We start from the raw sequence: 21,024 nt of genomic DNA, 5'->3' as shown, positions 1-21,024 counted from the left end.
AGTATGTGGCTTCCAATCAGGACCCAGAGTAGCGGGCGCACCTGGGTCTCCCCCAGTCTTTGCCCTCATTTGCCACTGAGGGGAGTGGTTGGTGAATGGACTGCAGTTTGCAACTGAGATGAGTGGCTAGAATTGGGATGGCAGTTTACTGCTGGGGCAAGTGGTTGGACTAAGGACAGTCGGTCCCCCGGAATGGGGAAAAGGACCGACTAGGGCACAGCTGGAGGGCTGTGTCCAGAAGAGGATGATGTGGTCCAGGGAGCAACGCGGGTCCTGGAGGTGGTGACAGATGAGACGACGGGTGAGACACCACATGAGAAGAGTGTACTAGCAACCGCTGAGCTAATTCCTAGGGCAGCCAGCAGGAGGCACCATGGTGGTGAGTCAGATGCTCCATCGCATGGAGTAACAGTGATGAATCAGGCCCATTGTTTGAACAAATTCTTCAGTGTTCAAGTGGTACATAAATATCTCCATTGTGTCACATGGGCCCAGTCTCTTGTCATCTGAGAATGTCCATCCTGAGTTTGGGCCTTTTAGTCACATAAAAGCCTTCTCTGTATATAGAGGACCACTGAGACAAGGTGTAGAATGCTCAGAGCCCAGGCATTATCTGGACATGAGAAAATAAAGGAAGAAGCAGCAAGTTATACCAAGTTAATCAAAATTAGAGAAGGCAAAGCCCTATTTGGTCATCTTATACTGATCTGATCATCCTGGATGATGGATTACTCCCTAGAGCAGTGGTTCTCAACCTGCGGCCCACGGGCTACTTGTGGCCCAATCAGCACAGAGTTGCGGCCCATGTGACATCCTCAGGGTCATACAGGTAGTATTGGATGCGGCCTACATAACACATTGTGGGCCACATATGTGGCCTACAATGGTAAATTGGTAAATAGGTTGAGAACCACTGCCCTAGAGAGTATTCTCCAATGCTTGGGACTAGTATAATTGTACATGACCCAAGTAACGGAGAGTCTGTATTTCCCTTGGTCAATAACAATATATAATTCTTGTTAAGAAGTTTCTTGACATTCAGTCTAAATGTTTTGTTTTCTTAATGTTGTCCTAATACTCCTGGTAAAGAACCTGGGGTCACCACAACATTTCTCTGCAAGTATGTTGCTAGATAAGTCAGTACACCATCCCCTTCCCTATCTTTGCCAGTGAATTCAGGGGACCCTCGGGTCACCTGGAAATCTAATGTGTGATTCCAAGTGTATGCACAGGATTACTCTGGCCAAACAAAGAAAAAAAAATCCTGAACAACTTGTGCATGGATCTCTTATAGACTAAGTGTATGTGCGTTCAAAAATCCTGGCAGCAGTGAGGTGCTGTGCTTTGTCCTGCTATAAGCAGTCATTGGGGATAGGAGAGACGTGTGCCAGACACCTGCAGGAATTAGTAGAGAGATATTTTAAATATAACATTGATTTTCCTACCAATGGGCTAGAACATGGAACACCCACAATCTGCCTCTGAGGAAAGCACAACAGCCCCTTCTGTACATCGTGGCCTAATAGAATATACAGGGACTCTGGCCTGTTACCAGGTTAACGCTGTGCCTCTGGGCTCGTCAGTAGGAGCAGGGACGGAACCCTGGACCTCTGCATCTTAGACGCACGCCCCTCTGCTCCTTGAGGTAGGACACCCAGCTCTGAATCAGGCTCCTCTGTGGCCCAGCCACCATTAGCAGGGGCAAAGCACCACAAATATCTCTGAATTTTGTAACCTATGTCTGTATAGTTCCAGACAGACACTTGCTTCCTTTTAAAGAGCATGGCTAAATGGAGCAGAATAACTTATCTGTGTGAGGAATTGTAAGGGTATATTTTTAAATGTCTTCATAGGCTTTTCTATGGCACTCACTACTGTAGAATCTGAAGAGCACACAAAAATTAATAATGTGGCCCCAACATCCCTGTGGAATGGGAAAGAGCATTACATCAGTACTTCTGGGAAACTGAGGCATCAAGAGACTAATCCAAGGTCATTCTATGAAGCACAGACCTGAACAGAACATAGATTTCCTGAGTCTGTCTAGTGCAGGGGTTCTCAAACTGGAGGTTGGGACCCCTCAGGGGGTCACGAGATTATTACATGGGGGGTCGTGAGCTGTCAGCCTCCACCCCAAACCCCACTTTGCCTCCAGCATTTATAAAGGCATTAAATATGTAAAAGTGTTTAATGTATAAGGAGGGTCGCACTCAGAGGCTTGCTATGTGAAAGGGGGCACCAGTACAAAAGTTTGAGAACCACTGGTCTAGTGCTTGATCCACAAGACCATCCTGCCTGTACCTTTATATAGAAGCTTATATTTAATTGCCTACACTAGCCTTAGCTCCATTTTTGAGCTAAGAAGGGAGCTTAGGACAATCCATATTCCTGTTGGGCCACAATTCTGCTCCCATCGAAACAAAACTAATGGCCATAATTTAATCCCATTCCTCCCATAAACCTTGGACTTCTCCCTGAGAGCCTGCTCAGTCCCTGGATTTGCAGTTGTTGGTTATTTGGAAGCCCCATGCATGTAGTTAAGAATACATGCAGGAGAAGGAGTGGACTGATGCCCTGATGATCTTATACTGTTGGAGGTAGCATCACCCGCTTCTTAAACTCTCTTCTGGAGAAAAGTCTGTGTTGTTCCAACATACCGCACTCCCCCAGAACTCTCCCTACATGTAGCAAAGATGGACTGTGAATGCCTCCATGGTGTCCCCTCTGGCCCGTCCAGGCATCAGTTACCCAGCAGCTGGTTTCTGCTGGCAGGTTGTCATCTCTTGCAAGGTCTAAGGTACAGTGCTTTAGTCATCAGCCAAGAGATGCTTCAGTCCTACCCCTTCCAGGGTGCGATGGTCCAAAAGAAACCAGGAACAGAACACCACAACTCACATGGTTGTCTGCTTAACCTTCAGTGGGACCTTGCCCTTCTGTTCAGGGCTTGTCTCTACATACTCCATATTTCAGCCAGTCCCCCAGGGTCTGATGTCCCTCCTAGCAGCAGCCTCATCTGACCGACAAGCTGGCTCTGACTCTGGGCTGCAGCCAGGCTTCTCTCACATCAGGAGAAGCAATGCTCCGTTTTCCTTCCTGGGATTCCCTGCACTGGGCTAAGTCTCCTTTTAACTTCTGTCTCCATGTCTGTGACCTGTAGCAGAGCAGGGCCAGTTGGGGCCACAGGCGCTCATTAACCCTCTAGTTGCCAATATGAGATCTGTCTACCCTATCACCTGGGCATGCTCCAAGCCACTTCAACTCCTTCTCCCTGTAGTCCAGACCAGTCACTCAGAATGGAAAACCCACCTTCTCTATCCATAATTAGGTGGCTCCTAGAATTTGAGAAACCTTTACCAGCCTCTGAAGTGTTCCCTCCGCTTAGCTATGTACTCAGATGCTTAACAATGTTTGCAACCATAATTCTCTATCACTGCTTGCCACACTGAAAACCTCTTTGTATATGGGCCACTTTCTAAACAAATTTAGGGCCTAGTCTTGCTCCAATGAAGTCCATGGAAGGTTTCTCATGGACTTCAATGAGAACAGGCCAAACCCAACCTGACTAATTCACAGGAGTACCATTAAAGCCAAGTGATGCTTTGTCCAGGCTGAACTTGAAATCAAAGGATCCATTATCACATGGGATTCACTCTGAAGAGAAGGTTTAGTCTTAAGGGGGCAATTTTGCTCCTGTCTAGATGTGTAAATTCAGACTAATTTCAGTGACTACACTGGAGTTACTCCAGATTTTCACTGATGTAATTGGGAGAAGAGTGAGGCCTACGGTTTATTGAAACTGAGTACTGAACCCTTTAATTAAAACCAATTCATGAAGCAGTGAATCAGAATAGGCTTTCCCATTTGTACTTGATTTGTAATTAGTTAATTATGAATGTATTAATTAAAGTCCAAGAAGTCACATAAATTGGCATAATTTACATGAGAAATAACCTTAACTAATTAGTTCTAATTGATAGCTATTTTTCCTGGATAACTAAAGCCTCTCTGTTATAGGGCAAGCCAGAAATCCTAGGCCGCTTTGGTAAACTGCCTATAGGTTCTTATCAATTGTATCTCTTGGAATAGCCCAAAACTTCCTATTTGTAAATTCACAGCCCTTCAAACAGGTTCAAAACTAGGGCTGGTAGAGAAATGTCAAAAAATTATTTTTTTTTGTTCTTCAAAATTTGGAGGGGTTGCAACAACCCCCCAAAATGTTGTATGAAAATGGAAACAAGATGTGGAAATTTCCTCTATTCAAAATGCCAAAGCATTATGCATTTGATGAATGTTTTAGGCCCATGTCTTGCTTTTAAATTTAACTATTATTTTGCTCAGCGCTACATGGCTTCTGTATTGTTGTAGCCACTTATTTTACTAGAATAAAGTATTTTTAGGTTTGAAAAACTTGGACTGGAGGTGTGCAAGATATTCTCAATATTTAAAATGCTCAATAGTAAAGAATTTTCACCTTTCCTTGCAGATTCTAAACTGGTCCCATCTTAGTGATTTGGGGGCGGGGGAGAAATGTAACCTTTTATCCCTAATAGAATGGGGCCTATTGCTAAGTCTATTCTTTTTCTTGCCCCAGAAGTGTGACTATCTGCAAAAGGAAATGGTGGGAATATTCAGCAAAAAATTGCAATTTTATTGCACCAGATGCTAGAATCTCTTGAGACAAGTTATGTTCCTAGCAAAGTCTACTCATTCTTTCATATAGATTTTTTTTAAGACCATTTAAAGGACCATTATTTTTTTAGGCTCAGAAGGATTCAATTATTGGGAACAGGGCCGGCTCCAGGGGTTTTGCCGCCCCAAGCAGCCAAAAAAAAAAAAAAAAGCCGCAATCGCGATCTGCAGCCATTCAGCGGGAGGTCCTTCGCTCCCAGCGGGAGTGAGGGATCCTCCGCCGAATACCTGAAAGTGCCGCCCCCCTCAGGAGTGGCTGCCCCAAGCACCTGCTTGATAAGCTGGTGCCTGGAGCCGGCGCTGATTGGGAAGTGTCAATTTCACCATAAGCACAAGACAACAACAACAAAAAAAGATTTCCACTGATAACTGAAGTTTACAGATAGGCAAAGAAAGTAAAATGCTGCCTGAGAACTTAGGATCAAAATGCAGTGATTTACACTTTTTAATTAGGCTTGTTTTTACTATTCATTTGCTAGTCCATTTGTAACAAGTACAGTTTGTTAATTTAAGTATATTTTCACGAGGCTGACAATTTGCATTTAAAAAGCTATAAAGCTTTAATTTTGAGGCTCAGTGTCTACTGTCATTAAATAATTGTCTGCCATCCACCACATAATTCCCTGCAACTGTGAAAATTTAAATTGATACAAATCTTTAAAAAAAAAAATCAGTATCCATCAAAATGATAAGAGACCAAAATAGAATACTGCCAAACCTAGTCACCTTTCCAATAAATTGAGGGCCAAGCAGTTTACTCTGTGGGTATGTTTTGTTGGAAATCTTAGGGAGCTAGCCAACCAATCCAAAATTGACAGAACTTTTCAGGGTAAGTCAGTTCACTCAGACGACTGAGAAGTTACACAGAGATAGCAATTTACAAAGCAAAATAGGCATTTACCTTTCAGAGAATCCTCAGCTCCGCTCCCTCAGCCTGGTTCAATCTGCACCAAAAACAGCCTGAATTTAGACCACAGCCTCTAGTGGAAGCTTACTGGAGGCATTAAACATAGACCATCTGACATGCAGGGTCAGGTTCATCCCTGGTGCAACTGTCTTGACGTGGGTAGCCTCAACCCAGGGATCAGCTTGGCTCATTGTGCCATGGGGGGAACGCTTCAGGGCACGATTAAGTCATCAGTGAAGTCAGCAGCCAGGACACTTACTGTTTCATGCTTCACTGTCAGGGCCAGATTAATGCAGGGGCTTCAGGGGCTGCAGCCCAGGGCCTCAGGCTAAGGGGGACCCCTCAAAAATAAATCCATAATTATATACAATTCAGTGGTCACCAACCCGTCGATTGCAATCAACTGGTCGATCCTGGAGCCTCTGCCAGTCGATCTATCTCCAAGCTGCTAAAATCTAATAGCCCCAGCCCCACAGGAGAGTTAATCTGGCCCTGTTCACTGGGCTCACAGCAGTAGAGGGAGCAGGAAGAAGTCCAGAGCTGAACAGGGGCAGTTGGAGAGCCACAGAAAGGACCACAGAGGGGCAAGGGGAGCAAGGAATCCAGGTTACATCAGAGAGAGAAGAGCTAGGAAAGTGGCCATAGAGAAATAAGGCGGAGGATGTTCACCCCTTATTTATAAAGCTGCTATATCAGGCCTGTCCTACTAATTGTGTCTGTAAAGAGATTTTCTTGGATGGAGGAAAAAGAGAATGGCATCAGCATAAATATAGCATCATAGTCTGCTGCCCCCAACTCAACATTTAAGAAAAAGGGTAGGCATCACTGGCACAATTCATACAGCAGCAAAAACACAAACCTCAGCAAGTAGAGAAAGCACAAGCAATTTTGGAGCGAGTGTGGCAGAGCAATTCCCTCCACAACAGGTCTATGTAAGCGCAGACTGCTGCTTTTTACACAAATGGTTATAAATAAAAGCTAAAATTTTGTCAAAGCAATAGTGTAAACTTAACATATTGGCCCCTTGGTGTCATTTGAAGAAAATTAATGCAGGGGGCCAAAGAGACAGAGTTTGCAATTTGTAATGCTCAGGAGACCCGCTGAAGATTTTGTTCCTAGTGTAGCAAAAATAAAATGCTCTTGGCAAATCGTAAGGGAGAAATAATGACATGTGCACAAGTAAGATTAATCAGTAATGCCAGAGTCTATCTCATGAGTCATCTTTGACATCATAAAACCTGAAATAGACAAGGTTGTTGCATGTCACATTTGTGCTACCACAGGAAAAGAAGTTCTGCCTTCCTCCACCTCCATGCAAAGAGCACAGCAGTCTTTGAAACTGCTGGTGTCAGAAAGATAGGGGGTGTATATGGGGGTGAGGAGAGGGCTCCTTTTTTTTCTCCATTCTCTCTGTTATCGAGAAGTCCAAGAGTGAAATGCTGGCCCTACCAAAATCGACAATGGAACCCCCACTGACTTCAATGGGGTCGCTATTTCATCCTAGCTGTGCATACGCCAGGGTGAAAGTAAGGCGGTACGGGCCGGTACGACGTACTGGTAAAAAGTGCCCACCGGTACTGGCCCCTGCCGCCTTACTTTAAAGCGCTGCTGCTTTTGTGCTCCCAGTCGGTGGAACCTGCCGGGTCCCTAGTGGCAGGGCCGCTGACAGAGGCGTGTAAAAGGGGCAGCGACATTAAAGCGCTGCAAGCAGGATCCTTAAGCGCTGCCGCGGCAGTGCTTTATCATCCCTGCTCCTTTTGCCCCCCTCCCCCGGCTGCCAATGGGGGGGGGGCAAAAGGAGCAGCTGCCCCGGGGCCAGCGATTTAAAAGGGCCCGGGGCTCTGGCTGCTGCTGCAGTACTGGCAGCAGTGGCCGGAGCCCCGGGCCCTTTAAATTGCTGCTGGAGCCCTGTGTGGTCTGGGTCAGGCATCCTGGAAGGGCTGGCTGGGGGATGCTGACCCCCCTCAGCCCCACCCCTTCCACCCAAGGCCCCGCCCCTTCCAGGGGGGCAGAGCTGGCCCCCGTACCAGTACGTTTTCAATTTTACATTCACACCTGGCATACGCCCTGTTGTGGAAGGGCCAAATACTGATTCACGTAGTCCTTACGGGGCCAGCTCACAAACAACGTAGTAGAAGTCAGAATAAATAAATAAATAAAGTGAAGAGCCTTTTGATTTTGCCTGACAACAGGTGAGACGAATTGCTCTGTACTCCAGATGATGAAATGCCTTAAAGCACAAAGATGGACTGAAACAGAGCTGTGGACTGGGCTGTCTCCTGGAACTCTATGTGGGGAGGGCTTTGTGTGTGTGCACAAAGTTTCCCCCTTCCATGGAGAAGGAAGGAGTGCTGCAGTCCACCACAGAGGGGCTTTGCAGGAGCTGCATGTGGAAAAGGCTCTACAGATCTGCAGCACCATTCCCTACTTTGCTCCCAGTCTTACAAGCAGAGACACTCCCAAGATAGCAATGTTAATGCAAGGGGAATGATGTGTCACTTTCATAGGCGGCAGGTTTGTATAATTTTTGGTGGGGCCCAAAATGGTGGTGCCCCCCGGCTCCCGCCCTGTAAGCCGATATAAAATGAAGCTACAACGCATCAGTGCCACAAGATTACAAGGGTCAATTAAAAGTGGAAAGTCAGAAGCAGCACTTGCCTACTTCAATATACAGTATTATATTTTGTTGCACCTGTTGTGATGAAGTGGGAATGTCCTTAATATTTTCTCTGAATACTGTGTGGGTGCCTCAGTTTCCCCTGCAAGATGCCAACTGAAGGTGTTGGGGACAAAGATCAGGTGGCCTCCTTGTCCGGAAGAGACACAGAGGCCAGAGGAGGGAGTGTCAGTTTGGAGCTGGCTGGGGAAATGGGGAGAGACCCAGAACTTGGTTCTGGGCTCCCCACCCCCCAAGATGGACCTGACAGAGGGGTTCTGCTTTCTGTACCAACAAGCTCTGTTTAAACTGTGTTCCCGTCATCTAATAAACCTTCTGTTTTACAGTCTGGCTGAGAGTCACATCTGACTGCAGAGTTGGGGTGCAGGGACCTCTGGTTGCCCCAGGACCAGTCTGGGCAGACTCGCTGTGGAAAGTGCATGATGTGGAAGGGCATGCTGAATGCTCCGAGGTCAGACCCAGGAAGGTGTAAGCTTCTTGCCCTGGAGACAGTCTGCTCTGAGAGAGGAGGCTCCCTCAGAGTCCTGACTGGCTTTGTATGGAGTTGTTCCAAAGCATCACAGCCTCCCCTTCCACACCGTGCACTTCCCAGAAGTCCGCACAGGCACTGACACTCCCTCTTCCGGCCTTTGTCTCTTTTCCAGGCATTAGGAGGCCACCCGATCTCTCTGTTCTCCAACACCTTCAGTTGGCACCTTGCAGGGGAAACTGATTTGGGAGAAATGAAGTAAAAGCTGCCCAAACCGAGCTTGAGCACACCTGAATTTTGAGGTGTTCAAATCTGGAAGGTAGGTGCTGGGGGTGGGAGAGGGCTGTGGGCTCCATGGGGGAGCATGGCAGCAACTGTCTGGAGCTGCACGGAGCCAGACACGCTAGTCTGAGTGGCACAGTAAGCGGTTTGGGGGTTGGAGAAGGGGTAGAGAGTTCCGGGGGGCAGTCAAGGGACAAGGAGCAGGGGGGGTTGGATGGGGCAGAGGTTCGGAGGGGCAGTCAGGGGACAGGCAGCAATTGGATAGGCATGGGAGTCCAGGAGGTTTATCAGGGGACAGGTAGAGGGGTTCTGTGGGGAAGTTGGGTGGGGTCTCAGGAGGGGGCAGTTGGGGACAAGGAGAAGGGAGGCTTAGATAGGGGCTGGGGTCCCAAGGGGCAGCTGGGGCAAGGGTCTGGGGAGGGGGCAATCAGTGGCCAGGGGCTGGGATTCAAAGGGCTCTGGGCTGCTGGCAGCTGCGGGGAGCCCTGAGCCCTTTAAATCCCAGCCGCCTCCCCGGCTGGGATTCAAATGGCTCTGGGCTCCGTGCCCCTGGGGCAGTGCAGAGCCCTCTGACTCCCGGCCGCGGCTGGGATTTAAAGGGCTCTGGGCTCCCCGCGGTTCCGGGCAGCCCAGAGCCCTCTGATTCCTGGCCGCGGCTGGGATTTAAAAGGCTCTGGGCTCCCCGCGCTTGCAGGCAGCCCAGAGCCCTCTGATTCCCGGCCGCGGCTGGGATTTAAAGGGCTCTGGGCTCCCCGCGCTTGCAGGCAGCCCAGAGCCTCTGACTCCCGGCCGCGGCTGGGATTTAAAAGGCTCTGGGCTCCCCGCGCTTGCAGGCAGCCCAGAGCCTCTGACTCCCGGCCGCGGCTGGGATTTAAAGGGCTCTGGGCTCCCCGTGCTTGCAGGCAGCCCAGAACCTCTGACTCCCGGCCGCGGCTGGGATTTAAAAGGGGCGAAACCTAGGTCCAACTATTGGTGGAGCAGAGCCCCTGACTGTAAATATTCCTGGGGCTAAAGCCCCAGGAGCCCATATAAGTCGGTGCCCATGGTCACTTTCCTTCTTTGTCCCTCCTGGGGAGAAGCCACCTGGCCCCATGTGTCTCCTTTCTGAAATATCACCTTTAGGGGAGATGACACTGCCTTCATTTTTTTTTATCACCTTCAACACACCTTGGAGTATGTTGCAGATTTTCCCCTTATGCTGCCTCCTTCCTCCCCACTGGAAAAATGTCGGGGGAGGAGCAGAAGGAGAAAAAGGTGAAGCTGACCAAAATGTAATGGGTTTTCAAAACCCAAAGAAACCTACCCACTGCAATTCAAAATGGAACAAAACATACTTTTTTTTGTTATCCCTGCCCCCCAGTTTCAGGTTTTTCCACTGGAAAAAAATTAGCTGAAATCAAGCTCTTTGTGAAATACTTTTTTTTTTACAAAATTGCTTTTTCAAAGAAATATTTTCTGTTTAGTAACTACAGCAGGCTGAGATTTTTCAGTCTGGGGCTGATCCCCTTGAGCCTAACCAAGGCAGTCGGCTGGCCAACCCAGTTTTATCTTCACTTGGTTTCAATCCTGCACTATATGTAATGCATCACCTCCTTCCAAGGCCGGCTCCAGGTACCAGCAGAGGAAGCAGGTGCTTGGGGAGGCCAATGGAAAAGGGCAGCACGTCTGGGTCTTTGGCAGCAATTCGGCAGCGGGTCCCTCAGTCCCTCTTGGAGCAAAGGACCCGCTGCCGAATTGCCGCCGAAGAATGAAGCGCGTGGAATAGCTGCTGCCAAAGTGCCGCCAATCACGGCTTTATCTTTTTTTTCTCCCCGCTTCGCCGCTTGGGGCGGCAAAAAAGCTGGAGCTGGCCCTGCCTCCTTCTCCAACATCTCACATCTTTCTGTGTATTCCCCCTATAAGAAAATACCCATCCTCTCCCATTTTAGCACTGCCAGGATCTGCTGTTTGTAGTTACTGCAGTTAGTTATAAAATGCCTTCACTCTATATTTGTGAAGTATTTCTATAACTTGTGTGTGTGTATGTGTGTGGTGCAGTATGGCCATGTTTCTCTCTTTCTGTACCTATTATCCTGCTTGAGTGTCTTAAAGGAATATGCCTTCCAGACAGGTGTGTGAGGAACAGTACTACCTGGCTCTTATTCAGATGTTTTTTTTTTTTTTTTTGTGGGGGAGGGCAGAAACAAGGAGCTTTCCATCTACAATCCAGTCCCTGCTTTTAGAGCACACAGGGGCCACTCTCCCCCAGGTCCCTCTGGGGTACAAGCCCCCCAAGTCAGCAAAGAGAAAGCAGCATTTAAGGAATGTTGCAATTTATGTACTTTCCCTCATGTGACTTGGAACTATTGAGCCCTAAGGACAACCCTACTCAGAGCTTCTCTTGTGGAGGTGTGGTTCTGCACTGCCTCCAGTACAGGCCTGGGCCTTCAAGGCACCCTCTAGGCTTTAGCATTTGGGTGACAGCTGCCATTTTGCACAGTAGGGCTTGAACCGAGGGCCTCCATAGTGAAAAAGCAAGAGTCACTACAGCTTGAGCTAAAGAGCCTGGCTCTGTAGCTGTGACCTGTATCAGACTTGGGGCCTCTCTCACACACTAACATAGCACTGTGAAAGGTGCTAGGGCAGAACATTGGGTTTGCTCTTTCAAACTAGGTGCAGCAATAGTGTTAAAGCCCAGCTCATTGCCTAGGTCGTCCTGGTGGGGGAGTGGCACTATATGCTTTCTTTCCGATAAAGTCAAATGCAGTAAAAATCTTAAATAAATGAAACTGTACCATAGAATCTCTATGGATAGAAATTCCATGCTTGAATAATAAGACTATAGCAGTAGGAATACACTACTGACCAAGATGGTGGCAGTAACTGTGAAATCTTTAGGGAGATTACAGAGGCTATTCAAATAGAAAACTCAATAACAATGGAGGATTTCATATCCCCATACTGTCTTAGAACACATCATCTCAGGACGGGAAGCAGAGATAAAGTTTCTAGACACCATTAATGATGGCTGCTTGGAGCATCTAGTCCTGGAACCCACAAGGGGAAAGGCAATTCTTGATTTAGTCCTAAGAGGAGCACGGATTCTAGTCCAGGAGGTGAATATAGGTGAACTGGTTGGTAATAGTGACCATCATATAATTAAATCTAACTTTGGGGGGGAGGCACCAAAGAATTCACCCCCCCAGCAGCATTTAATTTTAGAAAGGGGAACTACAAAAAATGAGGAAGATAGTTAAACAGAAATTAAAAGGTACCATGACAAAAGTGAAATGCCTGCAAGCTGCATGGAAACTTTTTTTTTTAAATGCCATAATAGAGGCTCAGATTAAATATATACCCCCAAATTAAAAAAAACATAGTAAGAGCCAAAATAATAATAATAATAATAATAAGTTAATAAAAAGTACCTTCATGGCTAAACAACAAAGTAAAAGAAGGGGTTAGAGGCAAAAAGGCATCTTTTAAAAACAAATGGAAAGCCTATGGAGGAAAACAGAAAGGAATATAAACTCTGGCAAGTCAAGTGTAAAAGTATAATAAGGCAGGCCAAAAAACAATTTGAAGAACAACTAGCAAAAGACACAAAAACTAACAGCATTTTTTTTTACATACAGAAGAGCCCCATTTATCCAACCCTGCCTTAACCGTCTCTCCACTTTTACTGAACAACCAGGACTCCAGAGCCAGGAGCGGGAGATCTCTCCTGTGGCCACTAGATGGCATAGCAGCATCACAGTTTCCCATTCTCCAGTTTATCTGGAGTTTTGATGATCTGATCTGGCCCCCTCCCGATTAGACTGGATAAGTGGGGTTTTACTGTGCATCAGAAGCAGGAAGCCTTCTAAACAATCAGTGGGGCCATCAGATGATTGAGGTACTAAAGAAGCAGTTGAGGAAGATAAGGCCATTGCTGAGAAGCTAAATAATTTGTTGCATCATTCTTCACTGCAGAGCATGTGAGGAAGGTTCTCACGCCTGAGCCATTCTATTTAGGTGACAAATCTGAGGAACTGTTCTGGATTGAGGAGGTGTCAACAGAGCAGGCTGTGGAACAAACTGATAAATTAAACAGTAATTCATAGATTCATAGGTTCTAGGATTGGAAGAGACCTTGAAAGGTCATCGAGTCCAGTCCCCTGCCCCCATGGCAGAACCAAATACTGTCTAGACCATCCCTCATAGACATTTATCAAACCTACTCTTAAATATTTCCAGAGATGGAGAGTCCACAATCTCCCTGACAGTCAGGAACTTTTTCCTAATGTCCAACCTAAACCTCCCTTGCTGCAGTTTAAGCCCATTGCAAAATGAACAAGTTTTCTCTCTCCTCCTTATGACACCCTTTTAGATACCTGAAAACTGCTATCATGTCTCCTCTCAGTCTTCTCTTTTCCAAACTAAACAAACCCAATTCTTTCAGCCTTCCTTCTTGTTGCTCTTCTCTGGACCCTCCCCAATTTCTCCACATCTTTCTTGAAATGTGGTGCCCAGAACTGGACACAATACTCCAGTTGAGGCCTAACCAGTGCAGAGTAGAGCAGAAGAATTACTACTTGTGTCTTGCTCACAACACATCTGTTAATGCATCCCAGAATCATGTTTGCTTTTTTTGCAACAGCATCACACTGTTAACTCATTTAGCTTGTGATCCACCATAATCCTTAGATCCCTTTCTGCTGTACTTCTTCCTAGACAGTCTCTTCCCATTCTGTATGTGTGAAACTGATTGTTCCTTCCTAAGTGGAGCACTTTGCATTTGTCTTTGTTAAACTTCATCCTGTTTACCTCAGACCATTTCTCCATTTTGTCCAGATCATTTTGAATTATGACCCTATCTTCCAAAGCAGTTGCAGTCCCTCCCAGTTTGGTATCATCTGCAAACTTAATAAGCGTACTTTCTATGCCAATATCCAAGTCTTTGATGAAGATATTGAAAAGAGCCAGTCCCAAAACAGACCCCTGCGGAATCCCACTTGTTATACCTTTCCAGCAGGATTGGGAATCATTAATAACTACTCTGAGTACGGTTATCCAGCCAGTTATGCACCCACCTTATAGTAGCCCCATCTAAGTTGTATTTGCCTAGTTTATTGATAAGAATATCTTGTGAGATGATAACAAATGCCTTACTAAAGTCTAAGTATACCACATCCACCACTTCTCCCTATCGACAAGACTCATTATCCTATCAAAAAAAGCTATCAGATTGGTTTGACAAGATTTGTTCTTTACAAATCCATGCTGGCTATTCCCTATCATCTTACCACCTTCCAAGTGTTTGCAGATGATTTCCTTAATTACTTGCTCCATTATCTTCTTCCCTGGCACAGAGGTTAAACTAACTGGTCTGTAGTTTCCTGGGTTGTTTTTATTTCCCTTTTTATAGATGGGCACTATATTTGCCCTTTTCCAGTCTTCTGGAATCTCTCCTGTCTCCAATGATTTTCCAAAGATCGTAACTCGAGGCTCAGATACCTCCTCTGTTAGCTCCTTGAGTATTCTAGGATGCATTTCATCAGGCCCTGGTGATTTGCAGGTATCTAACTTTTCCAAGTGATTTTTAACTTTTTTTTTTATTTTATCTTCTAAACCTACCCCCTTCCCATTAGCATTCACTATGTTAGGCATTCCTTCAGACTTCTCGGTGAAGACTGAAACAAAGAAGTCATTACGCATCTCTGCCATTTCCAAATTTCCTGTTACTGTTTCTCCCTCCACACCGAGCAGTGGGCCTACCCTGTCCTTGGTCTTCTTCTTCCTTCTAATGTATTGATAAAAAGTTGTCTTGTTTCCCTTTATTCCTGTAGCTAGTTTGAGGTCATTTTATGCTTTTGCCTTTCTAATCTTGCCCCTGCATTTCTGTGTTGTTTGCCTATATTCATCCTTTGTAATTTGTCCTAGTTTCCATTTTTTATATGACTCCTTTTTATTTTTTAGATCATGCAAGATCTCGTGGTTAAGCCAAGGTGGTCTTTTGCCACATTTTCTATCTTTCCTACCCATTTTCTATCTTTTTGGGCCCTTAATAGTGTCCCTTTGAAAAACTGCCAACTCTCCTCAGTTATTTTTCCCCTCAGTCTTGATTCCCATGGGACCTTACCTATCAGCTGAGAATGGATGACAGAAGATGGATCACTTGGTGATTTCCCTGTTCTGTTCATTCCCTCTAAAGCACCGGACATGGCTGATGTCAGAAGACAGGATCCTGGACTAGATGGACCATTGGTCTGACCTAGTATGGCTGTTCTTATGGCTGATTAAACAGAGAAGCAAGAAGGCTGGTGTTTGAGACTGCAGTCAGTGTGCGTGTGTAAAATGCTGGCCTTCTAAACCAGTAAGGAGTCTGACAGGTATCATGCTCTCCCAGGGCTCAGAGCAATAATCCTTCCTGCCAGGTCCAGTCCTCATCTGCCCTAGTCCTCATAGTCTGAGCAGCGCACCTGGAATCCCAATGTGTACTAGGAAATGAACCAACACAATCAGAATGTGACCAAGCATGAGGCAGAATGACACAGAATGGAAAAGCCTGCTTTGTCCTACACCACATAGTAATCATCAAAAGCCTCCACCCTGTATCTACAGCCATAGGCACCAACTTTTCCCGGCGTCGATGGGTGCTAGACCCCCTCCTCACCTCTGGCCCTGCCCCTACTCCATCCCTGCCCTGCCTCCTCCCACCCCTGTCCTGCCCCCATTCCAACCTTTTCCCCAAAGTCTCTGCCCCAACTCTGCCCCCTCCCTGCCCCTATTGGACTCCTTCCCCAAATCCCCGCCCAAGCCCCGCTTCTTCCCCAAGCGTGCAGTGTTCCCCCTCCTTCCCGCTCCCTCCCAGGGCTTGCTGCTGTGAAACAGCTGTTTTGCGGTGGCAAGTGCTGAGAGTCAGGGGAAGAAGCGGGAAAGGTGCACTCAGGAGAGGAGGTGGTGGTGAGCTGGGGCGGGGGTGGGGGCAGGGAGCTGCCAGTGGGTTCAGAGCACCCACCAATTTTTCCCCATGGGTACTCCAGACCCAGAGCACCCATGGAGCCAGCACCTATGTCTACAGCTGATGTCTGGTAACAAATAAATAGATACACACATCCTCAAATACTACAAGGCACACATATGGGGAAATGGATCTATGCAACATCTCTCACTAACCAGTAGGTGGCACCCAAGGGCAGATAGAAATCATTGCAGTAGTAGGCTGCAGAAGAGTTCTGATGGTTAGCGTTGTGGGCCAGCATGCCAGGCTGGGTTTGTGGTTCCATAGGGCACAGGGTAGATGAGGCAGCAGTGCCACAGGGAGCTTTTCGATCACTGATGCCCAAGCAAGCACGCAGCCACAGAACCCCTATTAAAGGGCAGTGATAGTAGGGGCTCAGACATCTTTTAGTGGGAACTCATAAGTGTGTATAATGTATAGTTATGGGCAACTTTAAGTAGTGGGTTTTCTGCCCCCATCTCACCCATATTCCTAGCAACCTTAATATTTGAATCAGTAATCTAAGGGCTAAAATCTTTACAAGAATGTTGTAATTCTCCCCCAAACAACACTACACACCTGCAAATTCAGAGTTAAGGTTACACATAAGACATACCAATGTGCTGAGGGATGGAAATGCACAGGTAAAGTACCCAAACCACCTTAACTCTGCCTGCCAATGACACCATGAACAAAACTAACATGGCTTTAAAAATTAAAATGAATATTCTCTAATCCGGGCCCACAAGCACTGCAATGCCCATCACATGGATCCATGCTGTGAATGAACCAACTGGTTGAACCCCAGCACCCCCTCATCTCCCTCTTCTGTTGGACCATGTTGAGAGTTACCACCATGGTCTCCTCCTTTAGGGGGATGGAGCACTGTCTTCAAAGACGCATTATCTGCTTCTGGGATCCCAGTGCAGAGAAAGTGCCATGGTACCAAAATGTTTGCCCTCTGCATCTGTGCAAGTAAGGTTTAGGATTTGCTCCTCTCCCTTGCTCCCTTTTGCACACAGCTGTCCTTTGACTCATAGCACAGACATCCTCAGCTGTGCAGCTGTCATAACACTTGGAAACCAGCCGCTCTTCCTGGGAACAATTACACTTAACCCAGCCTCTTGCCATGTTTGCTAACTGATCTCTCCTGCTGCCCTGAGTCAGGCTCTTTCCTATCATCCAGGCTCCCCTGGTTCTCAGCACCATCACCTCTCTGTCACTCTCAGTGCCCCAGCTCTATTGTTTTCCAATTTCTGCTCAGAATTCAGTGACCTGGGGACCTTTTTGTCAGTTACATCCCACAAGGACCCCACTTAGCACACAGGCCCTGTCTGAGGCCTGTCTGCCCGAGATTCCTCCCTACACCTCTTCTGAATTAAATAACACGCTGATTTATCTTTCTCCTAATGGCATTGGATTATTTGTCAGCTCCCTTCTCCTTTGATTTAATTTTGTCTCGCCATTTCTTCTCTACAGCAGAGACTTGAAGCAAAGCTGCCTGACAATGATTTATTCAGCCCTGGCAATGGCTTAACAGGCACTCCTTTCAGTCCTCATCCTGCCATATTTCTTGCTGCATCCTGGGGAAGTCTGAGCAGAGATCGGGAGGAGAGCAGGGGGGAATCCGCTTGGTTTCACCTTCTCTCACACATCAGATTTGTCAGGAGGCTTGCTAAAATGGACAGCTCTTTCCGGAGAATCTGGAACTCTGAAATAAAATTCGGAACTGGCCACAATCAAAGTCAGAGCTGGGTCCAAGCTGGCAAGTTCTGATCAGCATCCAGATCTGGGTTTCTCCCAAAGCTCAGCGGAGTTTAGGTCTGGTCAGGATTTAGCTTTGGCCCCCTATAGAGAAAGAGGGGCCAGTCACAATGTATTAATTAGGTATCTGGCTCATCCAAACTACAAAAGTTCTTTGGCTCCAGATTTCTGGTCCAACTTTACTTCTTACTATGTGAATTTGCAGTACAATCTTGCCCAGTTTTAATGTAAGCCAATGTGAAATCTGGGAGTTTTCACTGAATTTTGTTTTAAGTTTCAGGTTCATTTGAATGGAGAAGGTTTATCTAGCCCCCTGTGATGTCAGAGTTGATCATTGCATATTTTTCACAAGGCACACCCAGCTTTAGAGAGGTCTTTTTCCTCGGTGCTCTAGTCAGTTTTTGCTTATATTAAATGCCACATTGTGCCATAGAGAGAAATAACTATGGGCCAGCACAGGCCTCTTCCTCCTAAATGAAAGGGCAGTTCCTTTAGCTATGAGTTGAGTAGCAGGGTCTAGTTACCGTGAACAGCTATAGAGGGAAACACAATCACATGCACTGGGGTAGAGGAGTTCATATTCTCCCTGATCAACCAGCCACTGACACACAGCCCTACATTAATTACTACTCTATAATTTCACCTTGCCATGGGTTGGGATAGAACCCAGGATCTCTACCATTACTACTACTCACATCTTTTCTATGTGAGCTTAGCTAGCAGAACAATTCCAATAGCAGCCAGCAATAAGAGGCTGTTATCCTTTATGGTGAGCAACCACTAGAAGGGGGGGAACAACACACTCACCCTGTACCCGGATGTTCATCCCAAGCATCAAGAGTTCAGATTCCAAAGTGACCCCCCTCTTTCGATCAGTCCCCACCCCGTGTCATCAGCAGGGATTGAACCTATGCCAGAAGGCAGATCTGGACAGACAATTTTTGAAAGAACACTTTTCTGTTGAAAAATGCAGCTGCCCTGCAATTGCAATGTTTTGTGGGGTCGTGCACATTTCAACAGTTTACAACAGGCAAAAGTCAGTGTTTTGAGACACAAGGTGGGAGAGGTTATGTCTTTTATTGGCCCAACTTGTGTTGGTGAGAGAGAGAGACAAGCTGTTGAGCTACACAGAGCTCTTCTTCAGGGCCGGGGCCCTCTGAGTATGTTTCCCAGACCCAGAGAAGAGCTCTGCGTAGCTTGAAAGCATCTCTCTCCCCAACAGAAGGTGATCCGATAAAAGAGATTACCTCACCCGCCTTGTCGCTCTAATAACCTGGCATGGCTGCAACACCACTGCATAAACCGCTTTGATTCACTTTGTTTAGACTTAGTGCTAGTTATATTAGATTTCATAGTCTAAACATTTTGACAGTGCCAAATTGAAATGTTTTGGAACTTTCAGCTCATGGGAATTTTTGGCTTGGTTCCAATTTGGCTTGACTTTTTTTCTCCAGAATTTCTGTACTGGAGGAAATTCTGACATCCCAGTTCCCAAGCAGTCAGCACAGGCTTGGACCAGTGGAGCTAATAGTGTGACTGGCAATAAGTAGCAGGCTCTATAGGGGCTGGAACCAGCCACTAGATGGCAGTGATCTCATGTAGTAGGTCAGTGTATTACAGATGGAGAAGACTCTCTGAGGATTACCCACTGCACTAACTCCATGGGGTACCCCCAGGGAAGTGCTCCTCTGAGAAGGGAATTGTTATCCCTGTTTACAGGTGGAGAACTGAATTACAGAGACTAAGTGATGTGACCAAGGCTAACCAGGACATCACATCAGAGCTGGAAACTGAACTCCTCTCTCCTGCATCCTACACCCCTGCCTTTGTCCCAGGACCATCCTGTCTCTCTTATAACCCACCGTAGTTTTCATTTCAGTTCCTCATGGACTTGTTTCCTGAGAAAACAGAGCAGGCATCTCTCCACCTTTATCTGAAACCCTAGGAATTATTGCAGGGAGCAAGTTGGTGTCTCAATGTGTGTCCATTGAGACTCCCCGCTCCATTGGGTATACCCTGGGCCAGCCTCTCCAAATGCTGAGTCAGTTTCAGTTGTTTCCTCCACGGATGGTCTGTGAAATACAAGTTAGAGCTGGGGGGAGAGGGGGAGAAGTGAGATTTAGCTTGAACCCGACCCCCCTTGAAATTGTCAAAATTTTCTACTTGGAAAGTTTTCAGCCGGCTCTAGTACAAGATCCCCTGAGGGATTTGGGTGCAGCTTCATTAGAAATAGGAGATAGAGGCCACCGCTGTCAGATGTGGGTGCCTAAAATTAGCCACATGAATTTAGGTTTGTGGAAGGGGCCTAACTTTAGGTATCCAAATTTGGAAATGTTTGGCTCTGAAATTTTCCACTCAAGAGTCCAGATGCACCTCCTGTGCAGGTCAGATTCAGCTGTCTGAGGTACTTCGCTGGCCTCCATCACCATAGTGCCTGAGCTCCTCACGCAGTCCCTGAGGTGCTGTTATCCCAGTTTTACACATGGGGAAACTGAGGGACAGAGTGGCTAAGTTACTTACCCTAGGTCACACAGGGAGACTGTGGCAGAGTACAAGACTGAATTTGGGCCATGTGAGTCCCAGGCTTAACTTCTGGACCTTTTTCTAATTTAGGGGCTGGGGAGCCCAGGGCCTGCTGAGCACAGATTCAGAAGCAGCAGGGTCAGATCACACCATTAAGTCAAAGAAGCTCCCCCTAGTGCATAGAAAAGGTGATGCTGCACCCTTTAGGACTGGAAAGCCTGCTGTCTCCTGGGTAGCTAGCCAGCTCTGCTGAAGTGCATCGGATGAGGGCTGGTCCCTGCACAAAGGGTGTAAACTGAGGAAAGCTCCTGTGTGCCCTCCCACCCCTTGCAGTCTTGCATGAGGGTCAGGCACAATGTGGCTCTAGATAAATAGGTGAACTGGCAGAATGAAGCAATGGGACTGGGAGTCAGGGATACACAGGTGGTAGGCTGGGTTATACACATGCCAATGTACGTACAAAATGAGGGGCTAGTGGAAACATATGAACCACTTTAGCCACTAGGTTGAATGCAGTCCAGTTGTAGCTTTGTCAGTTGCAGGATATTAGAAAGACAGGGTGGGGGAGGTAATATCTTTTATTGGACCAACTTCTGTTGGTGAGAGAGACAAGCTTTCAAGCTACACAGAGCTCTTCCTCAGGTCTGTGAAAGGAACTCCCAGCGTTGCGGCAAAAATGCAAGGTGGACACTGGATTTATGGCTTATTACAACATTCTGTAACATGAATCCCCTCTTTTTGTCTTACGACTG

This window comes from Mauremys reevesii, linkage group 7 (assembly GCF_016161935.1).
Source record: "Mauremys reevesii isolate NIE-2019 linkage group 7, ASM1616193v1, whole genome shotgun sequence".
Taxonomy (NCBI): domain Eukaryota; kingdom Metazoa; phylum Chordata; order Testudines; family Geoemydidae; genus Mauremys; species Mauremys reevesii.
This window is presented reverse-complemented; position numbering follows the sequence as displayed.